The sequence below is a fragment of the Gadus macrocephalus genome, chromosome 16 (genome assembly GCF_031168955.1).
Source record: "Gadus macrocephalus chromosome 16, ASM3116895v1".
Lineage (NCBI taxonomy): Eukaryota > Metazoa > Chordata > Actinopteri > Gadiformes > Gadidae > Gadus > Gadus macrocephalus.
The window spans coordinates 8654094-8672046 of NC_082397.1; positions in this window are offsets into that span (position 1 = coordinate 8654094).

The following is a 17953-nucleotide window of genomic DNA, read 5'->3' on the forward strand; positions in this document are numbered from 1 at the left end:
AGAGGGAGATGAAGGTTGAAGAGAGTGAGAGAGAGCGAGGGAAAGGAGTACCCTCCCCTCCTCCTGGTACGCGGCCAGAGTTCCATGAAGGAGAGATGGAGGAGGTCTTCTTCTGGTCCATCCATGCCATCATCACGGCCTCCACAGCAAACGGCACCAATTAACTTTAATGGCTAGTTATATCCCTTTATGCTTTTTATATTTGTTTCGGTCTATCGTCTCCATGTGGACTCCCTTAGCGGATCCATTGTACGCCCCCCCAACCACCACCACCACCAGCGCCACCACCAACACCATCACCATCACCATCACCACCATCACCAACAACACTCCCCCAAACCTCTCTTCCTCCCATCCCTCACTCCTCCAGATCTGCGCTGTCAATGGATTAAACGGATTGCTCATGCGGCCAGTTAACCCCCTCATCCCATAAAAAGCAGAATTGGTTTAGTATAGAAAAGGACCTCCCGTCTATGTGTTCCCTCTTGGCTGGGGGGGGGATAATCCCTCCGTTTGATTAATGCCCGTCTAATCAATGGGTGTCTGGGAGAACGGTCCCTCCCCACTCACTTCCTGTTGCGGGACAGCTGGCCTTTTGCAGAAAAGGTCAGGGAGAAGGGGGGGCGGGGGGACACCCGAGGTCACGGGGGGGGGGGGGGGGGGGGGGGGGGGGGGTCAGGGAGGTAGCTGAAGGATCAGGCGTGCTGGAGGGAGGGGTGGGTGTCTCACATTAACAAAAACGCCCTGTGCATTTTCATGGAGCGGTCAATAATAGTGGGGGAAAAGATATTCAAAAGGACATTAAATGTTAGATGCGTTTTATGTGTTATGTTATTTGCAAGCGTGCGTGTGTGTGTGCGCCCGTGTGTGCGTGTGCGTGTGTCCCCCTCTTTTGATCTTTTAACCAAATATCCACTGGATATTAATGTTTGGTTTCAATGGAGCGACACAAACGTTAACGTTTAATATTTTCACACAGCAATGACTAGAGACAAATATGGATAAAGAACCTTGGTCAAGGCTAAAGGTAGTGTTCTGGGGTCCGGGTTGCATTATAAAAAGGTGTGAATTTGTGTTTACCAAAGGAGTGCAAATAGGTGTAAACAGTATGTTTACACCTAAATTCATGTATTCATACATGCATGTGCGTAAATGTAAAAATGCATGTATGCATGCATTTATGTTTCTATATATGTGCGTGCTGTTGCTTGCTTGCGTGCTTGTTTGCATGTATGAATGCATGCATGTATGCATGTAGTTACGCGTGTGTGATTGCATGCTAGCATCTGTATAAGCACGCGCATGCGAGTGTTCATGAGCGCGCATCGAGCGACCGTGATCCGATGAATCTCTCCGTGACAAACACAGGGCAGAGGGGAAGGCCGACCGTAAGCCGACTCCCTGAATATGAAATCCTCTGGTCGACGCCTCCTACACCGATGCTCTGCGGAGAGCCATGCAGATGTGTGCAAAGCTCATTGGTCATTTTCTCTTCAAACACGTGGAGGCTCCGTCTCCCGTGGCTCCACGTGGGTGTAGTGGGTGGGGGGGTATGGGACGGTGTTCGGGACCGTTTGAGTAAGACCGGGGGGGGTGATATTGACACACACGGCCCGGCTGTGATGTATGAATATCAATGCCACCTCTGACTGTGTGGAGACGCACAGAGACGGATATTCATTAGGCGGAAACAGGACGGCGAGCTATTCACGCTACAGTTGGGCTTGATTGTTTGTTTGCTGCCGGATCACCGGAGGCCTTAAGGAATGTATTTATTCACGTTTTTTTGTATACATTTTGTACACTCATTGTTTTCATATCGCTTCATTTAGTAGACGCTTCCTTCCATCCAAAGCGCCTCACACTGAATACATGTTTTCATGATTGGGAAGGGAGAGCCCAGGGAGTCCTCGGGGTAGGATGTGGACAGTGGGGTTCAAACCCAGAACCGAGTCCCCCTGTCCCCCACACAATTCTGCCCTTTTACCCTTTTTACTAAAAAACATTTAATTATATTCCACATTCTTTAGCACAAGGATGAGACTGAAGACGATGTCACCCCTGAGGGCCGTGGACAGAGTGCAATGAGGCCTCTGATGGATGCATTAGCATTCCATGTGGGCTGCTGCATTACCTGGACTCCATAGGTGCGCACACTTCTGAAGAAGATGCATGCATTGCTTTTCGGTCCTCTTCACGACTGGAGAGAAATAACCACAGATGAGGTCTAATGTGGATGAGCGCTTTGGAGAGGTGAGGGAGAAGGGGCGATCGTTTTAAAAGCAATATTATGCTAATGATGGGGTGCTGGTGTGAACGGCGGGGTCTCCCCTCTCAATGTTCGATTTCCGAGCTGAAAGGTTTGACCCCCGAATGTCTGCAGCCTTTCTGTGGGCCCCCTTGAGCAAGAGGCCGTAACCACTACATGCTCATTAATACGTAATTATTTACAAAATAATTCACCATAAGTTGCTTTGGATGAAAATGCCTGCTAAATAGTAACTACTACTAAATAAAGACGCTTCATAAGGTATTGATGAATAATCTCTAAATAATCAAGTGTATTTATTAAAGATGATTCAGGCGGGTGGCGTCCAAATTGTAATCTCGTGATAAATAACTCCTTTTCACTGCGCAACTTTCTCGGTCCCAAATGAAACCGGTAAACATCTCACATCATGCGACTCCTGCATCGCCATGGTTACGCAGAGTTCAAACCCGGCTCCGGTGATGCGTCTCTATCTAGAGTTAAACCCCTGAGTCGAGAGAAGGAAACACACAAACACACACACACACACACACACACACACACACACACACACACACACACACACACACACACACACACACACACGGTATCACCGTACGTTATCGTCAGGCGGCTCCCTCGGTGGACGCGGGCGATTGGAGCGGACTCGGGGTTAACAGGTAGCAGATCGATACGATGCGATACACGCGCGGCATCAGGGCATCTACCTCTGCCTCACTGGGTCTCTCTCGGCAACTCATGAGGATTCATTCATTCATTCTATCGAGGTCTGTCAACTCAAAAGTGTAAGAGTACAGTCAAGCTTTCGCACGCAAACGTCACCGTAGTGTGGGAACTCGCAGGGCAGGAAGCTGAAACACAGCGTGGTGCGGGTACTTCTTTTCCATGAACTAGTCACAGATTGTATGTTTAAAGACAAATACTAATGTATATTTCTAAATTCAAATAGGTATGGTCTCTTCCCCTTCATCTCCCTCCCCCCTTCCCTCCACAACTCTCCCCCTCCCCCCTTCCCTCCCCCCCCCATCTCCCCCCGTCTCCCTCCTCCGTTTCTCCCTCCCCCTCCATCTCTCCCCCCCTCTGTCTCCCTACGTCTCCGTCACCCTACGCCCCCCCCCCCCCCAGCTCCTGCACAGGTTGCCGCGGCGCTGTGGCCCCTGATTTAGCTCAACTTGTAAACAACGGCAGCCATCTGTCTCCTTCCACTTTAATATCGGCTCCACGCTTATTTATAAGAATGGGCGTGCAGGCAGGCAGGCACGGTGCCCCCGCTCCGCTGGAGGCCGCTGGGGGAATGGCGGGAGGCTGGGAAGCGCGGCCCGTGTTAGTATGCACACGCATGCTCCTGCAGCACACGGAACCACTGCGACAACACTGCAGTCAGATACGGAGAGGGGCTGCTGGGGAACAGGACGAAGTGGTGGGATGGACTGGCGTGCGTGCATGCGTGCGTGCGTGCGTGCGTGCTTGCGTGCGTGCGGGTTAGGGGTGTGTGTGTAGTTAGGTGTGTGTGTGTGTGTGTAGTTAGTGGTGTGTTTGTGTGTGCGAGTAGGGGTGTGTGTGTGGTTAGGGGTGTGTGTGAGTGTGAGTAGGGGTACATGTGTGTAGCTAGGGGTGTGTGTGTGTGTGTGTGTGTGTGTGTGTGTGTGTGTGTGTGTGTGTGTGTGTGTGTGTGTGTGTGTGTGTGTGTGTGTGTGTGTGTGTGTGTGTGTGTGTGTGTGTGTGTGTGTGTGTGTGTGTGTGTGTGAGAAGGGGGGAGGGTCAGACGCGTGGCTATTTTCTTCCAGAGAGAGACCCAAAACCAGATTAACACAAGTGCAAACAGACACCCACACACAATGGTCCACATGGACAAAGACATGTGCTGAAACACACACACAAACACACGCACACTCCCCTCTCCCTTCCTATGGACACACAAATGATGGGGAATGGCCCCCACAGCAGACTGGTAAGTGAGGTCCTCAATATGTTGTTTTATTATTAATGCCCACCAGCCAATGGGCTTTGGAATATGCAGCGAGTGACCGGCCCTTCTGCTCCTCGTATGCTAATAGCCATTGACATTTGCCGCGCACACACTGCTCCTCCCGACTGCCGACTGACGCTCATCCAGATGTCCTCTCTGTGGCGGCGAGCCAGGAGAACCCGCCGGAAAATACCGGAAAAACACTACGCTGCGGCGGTGATCCGGTCCGACGGCGTCCATGTTGGATCTATTCCACAGAGGGCTGGCCGCGTCTCTTCCTTTGTCTCTGGAGGTAAGCCGTGTGTGTGTGTGTGTGTGTGTGTGTGTGTGTGTGTGTGTGTGTGTGTGTGTGTGTGTGTGTGTGTGTGTGTGTGTGTGTGTGTGTGTGTGTGTGTGTGTGTGTGTGTCTTTTTGGCTCGTTTTTTCATCTTCCTGTCCATCTTTCTCCTATCCTTTCATCTCCTTCCATCCATCCCTTCATCCATCAGGTCAAAGGCGTAGAGCCATCTGTCATGGCCTTTTCGCCGCGTCCCCTCTAATGTAAAGACAACTCAATCTAGCCATCCAGCCCAGTGCTTCAAAATAAGAGCCCCGTCAATCCTGATGCAAATGGGTTTATAATAAATAGGAGAGGAGAGAGACACCGGACAGCGTTAAGAAACGCCGTCCCGCGGTGATGATGACGTTTCCCTGTGGATGACCGAGCTAACCTGTCAGACGGATCATGAGTGACGTGAGCTGACGAGGAGTCAATAGGCGTCCGCGGGGGTTATGGACGATTAGAGCCACCGTTCTCCTATGTGCACATTCTACGCACCATAGAGAGCCACAAAATAAGGGAGGGGGAGGAGGAGGATAGGGCCTAGGTCCGGAGGTGGGGAATCTGTGATTTCCCGCTTCAGAAGCCCAACCGACAATTCCTCTCTAACCCCTACGCCCTTATTCTCATTCTGCACCACCGTACCGACCTTTTTTCTGTTCCGTTGTGTTTTCGCTCTCGTGTTTTGAATTCCCTGACAGCCCACTCTGATAACACACATCGCAACAGGCCAGTGATTACAGCACACGGTCAACATTTACAACCATAAAACAACACGGTTGCCATGGTCACTGTGCCCGATCTGATGTAATTTGTAAAAACAGTTATTTCGCGATCAAAACAACAAGGCAATCAATGAAGAGAGAGGGGGTGGAGAGGAAAAAATAAAAAGCTAAGCTAATTGGATTTCCTGGCTCCAATACAAGCCAATTAACCTTACACTGAGACAATTAAAAGAGAATGGAGGGGTTCAATATCGGTAAAGTAAGGCGCTCAAAGTTATTTGTAGATTAGAATTGAACCGATTTGTGCGCGTGTTGTAATAAAATTAAAAGTGTGCACTCCAGACCACCACTAGGAAAACAGTGTGTAGTATTAGCATTATTATTATTAACGTGGGAGGGAGGGGATTCACATCCCTGTGCTTTTGGTTTCCAGTATGGCCCCGACCTCCCATGTGTCTGGGGTAATGACACTGTTGCTGCTTGGGGAGGGGGATGTGTCGTCGTCCCCCCCCCCCCCCCCCCCCCAAAAAAAAAGACAAAGTGTTTTGGGGACAAGGGGGTGGGGGGCAGTGTCCCGCGGGGGTATTGGTGCTCAGACATAGCTGTGATAAACACATGATTAGGGGGATCATCGCTATGTGGGCCAATCATCTCCCGCCCAGCGCGGCCATTAAAAACAAGGCGCGGTGCCCGTAGCTCAGTGCTAATTGGATGCAGAGTATGGCCAGGACGACCGCCCCCTTCCATCCATCACCCCGCTGCGTCTTTGGGGGGAACTTTGAGGTGACCCTCATGCTTTTTTTACCGTTTCGGCATGTGCTGCCATACTTTTTATTTTACGATAATGCGGTTTTACAATTCAATCGCGCGGCTTACGCTGCGGAACGGACAGGAATCAGTTTACCCTTCCTCTCACATCTCCATATCAGCAACGGTCCACCAGACACACTAGCTTCTTGTTTGTATTATCATAGTCAATAAAGAATGTTTATGGAATCAAAAATAATTTCTAGTCTGAAGCAATTTTTATCCTTGGGCATTTTTAGTGTCTGGTTTTCGGTCCTTGCAGCGATGCTGCAAGTGCGTTACCTTTAATATTTTGAAATAATTCGCTTGCCATTTATTCCATATCAATGTGTCTGCTGATCAACCCTGGGATTCGCTCCTCCTGGACACAGAGCAGAGACGTTCCCCGCTTCCGCTGCAATCCACTTATTCCTTTATTGACGATATTTCCCTGCCAAATCAATTTGCTCATGCTTCTCATAATACAGCTCGGCCCAAGGTGAACAATTAGATAAGGACACTTTACTGGAATATAACCAGGTCTGTGTTACTCTGGATGGAGCTGGAACGCGGGTTGGGCAAAATTACAATTTCACATTATTACATATACACTGTATAAGCTATATTTTTAATGAATGCATTTTAATAGACTGTTTTCTCAACGTCCTCGCTGTGCATATCAACCTTCTCAACGCAACCTTAACTGTCGCCTTGACAAGTTATAATTTAATTCATGCATTGCTATTCTCTACATTTTAAACCTTTCTCAAAAGGCGATACTCTCTAAAATCCATCAAAACGAGACACCAAACACACGCCAAAGGTTGTAGGGGAACCGCTACGACAATTAGCCGATAACGGAATAAAGTCATCAGATGTAAATGTTTTGGGAGAGTAACGATTGGGGTTGATCATTAATCCTTCATCCTATCCGGTCAATGTCCGCACACAAATGTGTCAATGGGCGACTTGTCAAGAGGCCTGGACAGGCACGGCCACACGGAGACAGGCTATTGACGTGAAAGCCGCTGCAGGCGGGGCCTGGTCCTACCGGCGCTATCACTAGGTCACAGGTCCATCCCGGACACCTGTCAAAGGCCATTGACTGGCTGCTGCAGAGGTATAGGAATCCGATGGCAATGTGTTGTGATAATGCGACAAAAGCCACAGTCCTTGGAACAGAAAGCAATAAAGGTTGAATCAAGGATAAGCCAATACTTTTGGCATGGCAACATTGGTTCAAGGGTCAAGGAAAGTCAAAAATGTTCAGGCAGGGAATGGGTTGAGACTAAACGTGTGTGAACTGGGATACACACTGGGTGATTGGATTATCGACTGGGAACACTACAGGCTGGATATTACTTTCCGATGATCCCTTACACAATCCTTCACACGCAGGAAAGAGATGGAATCAAGGAACATTTAGTGTCAGCTCTTATTAAAGAAAGGTTTTTGTAAATTTTTATTACCTGTAATAAAATAGTTTTATTGAGAGAAACTTGAACACTGCATAAAGGCCTGGAGTGGAGACTCTTGAATTTATTAAAGTTTAATAAAGTAATGGAATCTATTGGCTAGTGCGAGTACAGATAGGTATCTGTACAGAGGTATAAAGTACAATAGGTATAAAGTACAGAGGCAGTCTGAACATTCACACCTCCATCTGAGCCAATTTCTACTTCCTGCTTTTGATACCGAGTTTTCTCCAAACAGACATTACATTCAATACAACACACCGGTAATCAGCGAATGAACTACCACCCGAGCTGCCACCCGCATAGATAGGGTTGCCAAGAATGAACAAGCAAAAGCAAGGAGAAGCTCAATCCCCAGAAGAATGAAATCAAATAATATCTTCCCTGTGTCCTCGTATCTCTAAACTTCTGATGTATCAGCGTTGAGCGAGATAATCCCAGGGTGCTCAGCATGGTCGATGACCATAAGTGGACGGCTGCGATCGAGCAGAGCAACCTGCAATTACAGACGTCTATGTCGCAGCACTGACCCGCATGCTTTAATTTAATCAGCCGTCAGATTTTCACTGCTTCAAATTACAATAAAGACTGTAATAGTTGTTTAGGGATTTAGCCGAGGATGGATACTGGACTCTTCAATAGTACTTACAAAGCTACTGGGCTTTATGCTTTGCAAAAGAGATGGTCTGGCCAATTAGTTTTTTACTTTTAGAAGGTAGAGAACAAAGCAAGGTTCATGAGGTGGTTGAGATCGCTGGGGCTCTACATAACAACCATAACATTTATATCAATCGTCTTATAGATGATTTGAAGTTTAATCATTTACTTTATAGATTGTTGTAGTAATAGAAAGCGGACATCACAAATTCGAAAGGGCTTTCCATTTCCGAAGGTGCAAGCAGAAGCAAATGTTGTGAAATCAATTAATTTCCTGCCAATGGACTCATCAATATATTGACTAATCGTTTCAACACTAGCTGGACCTGCTCAGCAAATCGGTGTCGTAATTTATTGGTCATCAGGATCGGTTTAATGCTAGCTGGAACGGATACGACAACGGTTCTCCTTTGCCTCCACCTGCTTCCCCTCAAGAATGACTCCACAGGACCAAAGGTTTGAAGGACGCTCCATACATTGGCCCCTTCTATCTAAGGGGCTTCAAATGGCCTGCTGCACTCACTTTACTTTCCCCACACACACACACACACACACACACACACACACACACACACACACACACACACACACACACACACACACACACACACACACACACACACACACACACACACACACACACACACACACACACACACACACAGGTGACCAAGGCCCATGTGTCCTTCAATCCCAGATGCGGACACGCCAAAGGCACTACTGAACCGCGGTCCAATGCGTTTCAGCGCTCGCCACCAAAACAGCACTTTACTCTCACTCTACCTCTAAGTGTTTCCCCTTTCAAACGTCCATTGCTTTTCTGCTCCCAGAAATATAATGTACCTCGTTGGAAGTCCTAATTGGCAGTCACTGTGCCCGCCATCCTTTGAGCGAGTGTCGCTATAGGGGTGGTGGTGGGGGAGAAGGATAGGAGCGTTCAAAACCAGCTTTGAAGTCTTGTGTGAAGTGAATTCTCTGCCGTGGCAGCAAAAACAGCAATGTCCAGATGGGCTGGTAATTGAAAAGGAGTGGTGGAGATGGAGGCGCTGGCAATGCATGGAGGATAAATTGCAGCACTGGGCCATGGGAGAGGGGTTTTCATTAGGAGCCCGGGCCCTTGTAGAAACGAACAAGGGGGCCGGCGGCGTCCCCCCCGAAGACCTCCCGCGCTTGGCTGTCCGCGATACCCCCTCCACTATTCCACGCGGACCTTCATGTCTTTGTGGTCGGGCACTTGAGCTCCATGAAAGAGGGGTGCTTTCATGTGCCTTCCCTCTCCCCGTATCCTTCTCCTAACAAACGCTTAAGCCCTAAATTGTGTCATTTTGGATCCAATCGTCTCAGCGGCGATGGACAATAGAGTTTTGTCCTGTCACTTTTCTCGGTCCTTCCTTTCAGTCACACTCACAGTCGATATCCACAGCAGAGTAAATAAGAAGATGTAGTTTTTCCACACCTTTTTTGGTGTTTGTAGATTAACCGTTATTTACGAGTAAATGTATCAGTCTCTAGTCTTTAACAAGGCTAGTTTAATGTGGGCTTTGGATTTTATCAATGAATGCCTTTTCTGTGGTACTTTTCATCAATATAAAATATCACAAATGTATTTCAAACAATCACAGCAATAACAATATTTTAAACACCTATATACTATATTTGACTCAAATGTTTGTGACACTTTTCCAAATGCACATTCTTCCAATCTGTGAACATAAATGTGCGGCCAAAAGGACTAAATGTCCGCCCGGTGATTCCTGTGCTCTGTGAATTCCGAATGACTGGTTCCCATCTGAACAATCACAGCATGCATATCACATGCCTTCTGTGCAATCAAGTCTCCAACTGAATGCAAAACCCATGTTTAAACTATCGTGAACATGCATTGTGCGTGGGCGAGGGGAGGGGGGGGGGTGAAGAAGTTTCCATGCGCAGTTTGTTCTGTAATTAGCCTGACGAAATACATTAAGGATGTCAATTCAAAGACAAGCGACCAGTCTGGCGGAGACTCTTTCTGTCACTGTGTCGATGCAAGCAAAGTATTTCCAGAGCAGTAACAAAAAAACAAAAGGAGGTTCTGTGGGGAGGTCATCTAGCCTGGCTATTGCCAGACCAAGCTCAATCTCAGATTGAACTTGGTCTGAGAAAGCTGCTGTCATTTTCTTCAGCACAAGGGGGCGTGATCAACGGGCATAGTTCAAATGACTCATTCACTCGCAATTGGATAGTCATTCAACCAATCAGACCAACGATCCGGATCACGTACTATGCAGAGTGACGGGAAAACAAGCCAATAGCCAGGGAGAAAAGCCAGCTTGGTGATTCGGTCCCGTAAAGGCAAATCAGAAGCAGAAAGAAATGTATTGCTCCTCTCAAGCCCCTGGATTCAAATCACCGGCAGAACGGGCTGGGGGGTCATCTGCATCCTGACCCATCACAGTACAGGATTCACGTTGCATGTGAATCCAGTATTGTGATCAGCACCTCGGCCAACGAAGCAACTGTGATAAACATCTCCACTTTAATGCCCTGTTCCCCATAACACAATCCGTCTTTTCTCTGCAGCCCGTATCCCCGGACCACCGCCTCCCCCACCTGGCAGCATTGGCAGGTACGAAACAGCCTCATGGAGAGCTGTTGCGAACGGATCCGCCGTCCTTAAGTCCTCCAAGCAGTCTCTCAATGAGTCTTAGCACTCTTTGCTTTTTCCCACCTAAAGCTTATTTCTAGAGACGTCCCCCCCCCCCACAAAACATCATCTCTGTCTTTCTGTCTCTCACCCCGTTGACGCACGAGGTAAAAATAATCATACCTAATCTCTTCTGAAAAACTTTTACTTGAGGCTCTCTGACAAGTGTGTGTTTACAGTAGTATTAGGGGGGGGGGGGGGGGGGCTGCGGGGCGGGGGAGGCGGTGTTGAAAGCGGCTCTGAGAGAGTGTGGATCTTTAATGCAGTAACGTGGCCTGAGGCAAGGCCAGGGGACCTTCGAACAAAGCAAATCGAACCACTCCCCTCAGCCTGCATTCACCACACCCTTGCTGTTTCATGTGTGTGCTCTCTCTCTCTCTCTCTCTCTCTCTCTCTCTCTCTCTCTCTCTCTCTCTCTCTCTCTCTCTCTCTCTCTCTCTCTCTCTCTCTCTCTCTCTCTCTCTCTCTCTCTCTCTCTCTCTCTCTCGTCTCTCTCTCTCTCTCTCTCTCTCTCTCTCTCTCTCTCTCTCTCTCTCTCTCTCGATCAAAAAACCCTGTTCTTAAGCTGTCACTCTGCTGCCAGCACCATCTATCATCAATCCCTCACCTCAGACAGTCTCAGGCCTCTCCTGGTGCCATCAAAGTACAATTATGCTGACATTATCCCCATAAACACCCTTCTGTCTAAGTTGATGGTCAAATTATGGCTTTCAAAATACTTCCATTTCTATATCATGTGTCTTTGTTTTTCAAACATGTTCAGGGTCGAATGTTTTTCTTCCTCTGAATAATTAACTGAGATACTCACACACTCAGGTTTACACAGTCACTTACCCGCACAGCAACAGAGACTACAGAAACTCGGCAGTCAGTCATGGGACTTGTCATGCGTGGAGAATAGAGTGCAAGGCGACTGACAAGCAATTAATATCAATTACAGGAGAAAAGTGTGAGAATGTGACTCCCAACGACAACCATAGCTCTGCTTCAGTTTTTTCTAATCAGGTTGATAACAAAGAAATAAATAGATATTCAGACGAAAAATAAATGAATAATAAACCACAGCCTTTGGAACGAATGCAACTGGCAACACCATTATCGGGTATAGCTCGGCGTATGTATCCCACTCCACCACAGGTTTCTAAAGGCATGCTTTGGCCACTTGCTCAAAAGGCACTACAGCCTCTGCAACCCTGAATGCCATCGCCTTTTCTCTGACTTATAATTGCAATGGTGGACTCTTTTTTCCCCATTGTCTTTGCGAGAGAGAAGGCGAGAGAGAGGGCGCTGAATGGCCTTTAGCTGGGGGGCTAGCCTGCGATGACAGCAGGCCAAGAGAGCTAGTGCTCTGAACACACAGCTCTGTGTAATCAATAGTGCCGGTCACTCGGAACAGAGGAGGCTGTTGATCTGTTGACTGAAGTACCGTTTACACATATTTTCAAGTTCCAAAAGGATGAAATGAGCAGAGAGGGTACGAAGATGTTTTTTTCAACGACGAAGTAAGAGGGAAATAGAAAAACAAACATGGCCCGCCCGCGCTGGAAGTGTGTGAAGAGTAATCCGAGGGATACTCCATCTAGATTGTCGGTTTGTTGGGTGGTGGCGGGCGGGGGTGGGGGCTCACCCCCATCAGGACGGAGCAAGGTCACCTCTGAGTCGCTTATCTCGGTAAATAAAGCCTGTCCGCCCAGAACAACGGAGGGCCGCTTTCAATCAAACGTTGGGGCCGCGGAGCCACCCAACCTCCTGGACCCCCAGAGCGGCACCCCCATCACCCCCATCACCCATCATCCATCACCCCCCATCCACCCATCACCCATCACCCATCACCCGCCGCTGGCCCCGGCCGTACAAGGGCCTTGATGGATGGCAGGGGGATTTCAGTCAGATACTTTGACGGTCTGAAGTTGAAACTGCCTGGAGATGTTTATGTAAGGTCGATGTCAACAATAGTGTTCCGTTCAGCCCCATAGGATAGAAGGTTATATGATTTTCTACATTTAAACTGTACGATGTTTGTTGATTTTTTAAGATAGGAGTGGCAGAAATAGAGGAAAATGGAGCAACAGCGTTTGGAGGATTGAAGGGTGGGTTGAACTCTGGTGGTTTTGGGGAAGAGTGTTGAGGCAAACCCTTTAAAATGCCAACGTTAGCCCGATTACAGGGTGTTGTTTCTGGGATCAGGGTCTGATGTGATGGTTTGGCCTTTGATCTCAGAGGAGGCAGCCATCATTCTCACCAACAGTCAGTCAGTCTGTGACCTTCAATACACGTCTTAGTACATCACAGGTGGACTCTTCAGAAATTATCTCTAACTTTATTAGGTATTTTAGTTGGACATTTTTCGTCAGTTCTCGTTGAATTATTGCAGGATAACAAATTACAACTGACAAAATGTTTAATGGGAATAATCTTTGCCTCATCAATAACATTTTCAAAATGTTCCTTGCATATGGGTAGAATATATATAGAGATCATATAGGTCCAACTATTTGATGATATATAAATTACCGGTGTAAAGCAAAAGTACATATTGTTAAAAAGAATAATTAATTTGGTACGATCTAGTTTGAAATTGCAGAATATAAAAGAAAAAATTGTTTCGGTTATGAGAACATTCTCAGAGAGAGCTCTATTATTAATATTGTTATTATTATTTAATAAAACAGACCCGGAGTGCCCTAGTGATTTATTTGTCATTATCTTGATCAGGGATCCTATGGATTTCAAAATACCAGTAGATGTCAGATGGTCTAATTAAAACGATTTCATGGCTGCCACACTTTGAGCGCTTTTAATCCGAAATGCTCCACCGTGCTCGCGGGCAAACACTCAAAATTAAACGCATATCCCTTAAAATTAGCTTAATTTCATTCCTCTCCCCCCCACCCAAGTTGGAGCGGGTTCGCCTGAGGGTAAACCGAAACACCACCCTCCACTAGAGCCAAACCTCGCCATTTATTCTCCCTAATCACATTTGCTTAAAAACCTAATTGGCAGAGGCGATGTTGCATAAATTGGGAGGGTGGCGGTGATGTGGGCTACAAAGAAGCTAAAACACACATAATCAGATGAAGTTGAAAATAATACATGCACAAGCACTCTGTCAAAAACCGACATTAGCTAGGCCAAGGCAGGACCACTTATTGAATGAAAATGCTGGGGAAAAGCAAAAAGAAATATACAAATTGTGATTGTATAAATACCAACGAAAGCACAATTAATTCAGGGTTAAAGTGTTTTTTGAAAACTGTAGAAATCTTGTTGAATTATTAACGTAATCACCCTCTTTAAAAAATCCTCAACTGTGGTGGGTTGAACCTCTGAAAGCTTTAACTGAGCACAAACCATGTAAACACTCAAACAGACACACAAACAGTTTTACATCATGTTGTGTGTGAAGGTTAGTAGCTCCTCCCCAGCGCCTCATTGGTTCCTTTAGCTCTGGGTTTTAATACGATGTTGCCCGAAGCATTGCTGGAAGGAAAGCAGCAAATCGCAAAGAGCTGCTCCACCCCCAGGATACCATGGGTGTGTGTAGAGCCTCTCTCTCTCTCCTCTCCTCTCTCTCTCTCTCTCTCTCTCTCTCTCTCCCTCTCTCTCTCTCTCTCTCTCTCTCCTCTCTCCTCTCTCTCTCTCTCTCTCTCTCTCTCTCTCTCTCTCTCTCCTCTCTCTCTCTCTCTCTCTCTCTCTCTCTCTCTCTCTCTCTCTCTCTCTCTCTCTCTCTCTCTCTCTCTCTCTCTCTCTCTCTCTCTCCTCTCTCTCTCTCTCTCTCTCTCCTCTCTCTCTCCTCTCTCTCTCTCTCTCTCTCTCTCGTGAAACTTCTAAGATGGCGCAATTTGATTGGTTCGCTATCTCGGGATATTGGGCAATATCCCATGATTGCCATCTCAAACTCGTATATTTTTTTCATCGCAAAAAGTAGCGTGACGGTCACGATAAACCGCAAATAAAACAAATAAATCCCGGCATAAAGTGTTATCTTGTTTATTTTTTGGAGTGTTCACTTGTAGTATGCTAAAACAATTATTCACCTCAGGCTCCGTGATAGTAGGGAATAGCTATTCCCCACTATTCACTTCGGCGAATAATTGTTAAATATATGTATAGAATAAAGACTGATATATCTATATTTCGAATATTGGCCGATGTATCAATATCGTTAATCTTTTACACCCCAATATCGGCATCTGGCCCTAAAATCCAGTATCGTTGGGGGTCTAGAGTTCAACTCCCATCCAGACGGTACCAGGTTTGATCCCCCAATGCCCACAGCTGTACTCGTCCTCACCGATCCCTGCTGCTTAACGACATTATTCTGGATTCAGGGTCGCTTCGGATAAAGGCCTCTTCTTAATGACTAAATAGAAAACAGTAGTCCCTGTCGAAGGAACTGCCACAGGCTCTCTGTGGAAGAGACGCCAGTGAACGCATACACTTTAGGCTCCTTTCATCCCATTGCAATTAGAGGGGAGTATGTGATTTAACCTGCATGCATATTCATACACGATAAAATACGAGCCACTCATAATACAGCTCTCTGCACACAGCTGAAAGGCAATGGAAAGAAAAGAGGTACAGGAGAGAGAAAGAAGAAAGAGGTATAGAATGAAACATGAGGGACATCATTATATCAAGTTACAAGTTGAATTAGTCATATGCGCAATAACAACAGACACTTAGCTACGATGAACATCGAAATGATGCTTCATCCATCTTTAATTGACGGAGGACAGAATAACAGAAGAGAGAGCGAGAGAAGTGGAGACAAAGAGACAGGAGTTGGTAGAAAGGGAATATTTAGGAATGCTTGAAGGCAGCTCCATAAGAGTTCATCTCTCTCTCCCTCCCTCCCTCCCTCCCTCCTAATGAGACGAGTACCTCCGATCAGCCGCCAGCCCTTTGATGTCAGCCACCGAAGCTCTTTCCAATGGCTTGATGCTAATTGTGGCTAATAAATCTACCTTTGCCTCCCCATCACCACCTGGGACATCCACCCTGGCCCTGCTCACTGGCCCTGCAGCCGAGTCACACACACATACCTCACGAGGTAATTTGTACCCACCCCCACGTCACAAGGTAATCTGTTCATTTGTACACACACACCGTCTGAACACTATGGAAATTTGTTTGTAAATACTATAAATATAAAAATATATACGTCTGTGCGCAAACCCATACACACACACAGGGACACACCCACGTCAGAAGGTTTGAACACACACAAACACACACACAGTGTCTTAAACCTATGGCTGTTTGTTTCTGAGGTACATATGTGTGCGTGGGCATGCACGTACGCAAGCACACGCACACCCCCAGAGACATTTCAACCCCTACACGTTGCCTCCACATTCTGCGGCAGAGCCAGTCCCATTACAGCGCCGTGTGTTTCTGCAGCAGACTGGTTAAGTGATTGGCCTTTCATTCTAAGTTTCCTCTGCAGCCGGTGATACTTTCCCAGAAACTTCAACACAGTTTAAAATCAACTCGGCGTCACAACTCTGCTGCCCAGCACTGGAGTTAGCCGTTAGAAATGCTTGTCCTCTCTTCTACTGTTTGTACTGTTCTGGCAATCTGCCTAATCCTGATTAGTCAAGTCCAGCATGACCCGAGAGACAGAATGGCATAGAGAGAGAGGCAGACAGAGAGAGCGAGGCAAAGAGACATAGACGCATGGAGAGAATGAGAGAGAAAGAGACAAAGAAAGAGAGGCATAGCAAGAGAGAGGCAAAGAGAGAGAGAGGAAAAGAGAGAAAGAGAGATCGAGAGAGAAAGATAGGCATAGAAAGAGAGATGCATAGATAGAGAGAGAAAGAGAAAGGCAGAGAGTAAGAGAGAGAGACTACAGAAAGAGACTACAGAGAGCGAGAGAGAGACACTAGCGAGAAGTCCAAAGCACTCTTTTCAGTTCATCCTTCGGTCCGTCTGTCCACTCTGCAAATAGCACTTAGCAGATTCTCTCCCCCAACTCTTTAATCACCCAGCAGAGCGCAGACAAAGGCTTTTACAGGGGTGATTATGAAGGCCAGGGAGAAAAATAGCTGCAGAGATGGATGATAAGGTCCCACGCGCATATGCAGTCCCCCCATTACCGCGACAGGGGCCCCGGGGCCCGTAACGAGGCCCTTCCGGCCGGGGTGCTCCATCGTCTGCTGCAGACTCACTGTTTTACCCTGCTTCCCCAACGCACACCCCCTGCTCTCTGGGAGATAAAAACACACATCGATGACATTATGTTTAGTTGATGTTTAGTGTTCGTCTGGGCTCATTAGGTGTGCTGTGTTTGCAGGCAATGTTTCAAGGAGGGATGTGCAGACAGACAGGCAAGGCAGGCAGACTGATAAACAGACAGGATTGCGGATTGCGAATTAAAGATAAGCACCAGCACGCCATAATGGAGCGCGATAATTCACACAGCGACTCAGCCAAAAAACAAACACCAGTTGAGACACCAGTTCTTTAACCGTACAGTATCATCCGCGCTCGCCCTGCCAAGTCCCAAACACAGAGTGAACTTTATCCACTGCAGCCCTCGTCGACGGATGAGGCCGGGCGTCCCTTCAGTTTACTAGCCTCTAAACCCGGTCCACCCAAGTGGGCGTCGCCACAATCTGCTGAGCAATAAAGACAAATGGAGATTGATGTTTCACATTTTAGCCGTTGTTTCCGCATGCTGTTGTCTCAGCGTTTCCCCTGGCTCATCCGATTATAGCGGGGCAACGCACTCATTGCCATTCATAGCTCACAATAAATACAATTTAATACTCATAAAAAAAGATGGCCGACTTCAGGATAGCGTTTTTACAGCTGCAATAACCAAACCCCACAACCATCAATACATTTATATTTGGTGGACAGACTTGCAGTGCACGGAGGTTGCAACTGGCTGACAACAATAATCTATCAGGTCTAATATTCCTTTTTAAGTCAAAACTGTATTACAAGCAAAGGCAGAAAAGAGGGAAGATCCAACCCTGATTGAAAAACACAGACGGAAGAAAAAAAGGTTTTATTTTTGCGCACGTGCATGCCTACACTCACCTGCTTGTGTTTGTGCGTAC